Genomic DNA, 416 nt, shown 5'->3' with positions numbered 1-416 from the left:
GACAGCACTGACTCACATCTTCATACACCTGAGAAGAGGAAACCCACACAAAGCTTTATGAAAGAAAAACTTACACTTACTTAATTTATCTACACACACAAAAAATACCTGCTCCAAGCTCTTTCCAGACCATCCAATCGCGTTCATCTTCCTCCGTACTTCCCACTGCTTCTGATAGGCCAGAATGTGATTGAGAGGCCAAGAATAGGGACTGCTGTATCGTGGCCTAGAGATCTAAACACACACTACCATTAAATGTGTACCATGATGTTATATATTTACATATCTATCTATATGCTGACATTAAAGTGCCATTGATGTCATCTTTGTTTATAAGATATGCGATATATATGATTTGGGGACATCCTTATACGTGACACATACCTCTGTAGCAGTATAGTCATCACACCACTGGA

General features: G+C 39.4%; 1 long non-coding RNA gene across 1 annotated transcript; it reads right to left on the bottom strand.

Annotated features, from left to right (window-relative positions):
* LOC107682099 (uncharacterized) lies at positions 1-416 on the bottom strand. The gene is made up of 3 exons (XR_001633361.1): positions 385-416; positions 109-234; positions 1-28 (listed from the first exon to the last, which is right to left on the bottom strand). It is a non-coding gene; the product is annotated as an uncharacterized LOC107682099 (long non-coding RNA).

This window comes from Sinocyclocheilus anshuiensis, unplaced genomic scaffold (genome assembly GCF_001515605.1).
Source record: "Sinocyclocheilus anshuiensis isolate Anshui unplaced genomic scaffold, SAMN03320099.WGS_v1.1 C31578696, whole genome shotgun sequence".
In the NCBI taxonomy this organism is placed as follows: Eukaryota; Metazoa; Chordata; class Actinopteri; order Cypriniformes; family Cyprinidae; genus Sinocyclocheilus; species Sinocyclocheilus anshuiensis.
This window is presented reverse-complemented; position numbering and strand designations above follow the sequence as displayed.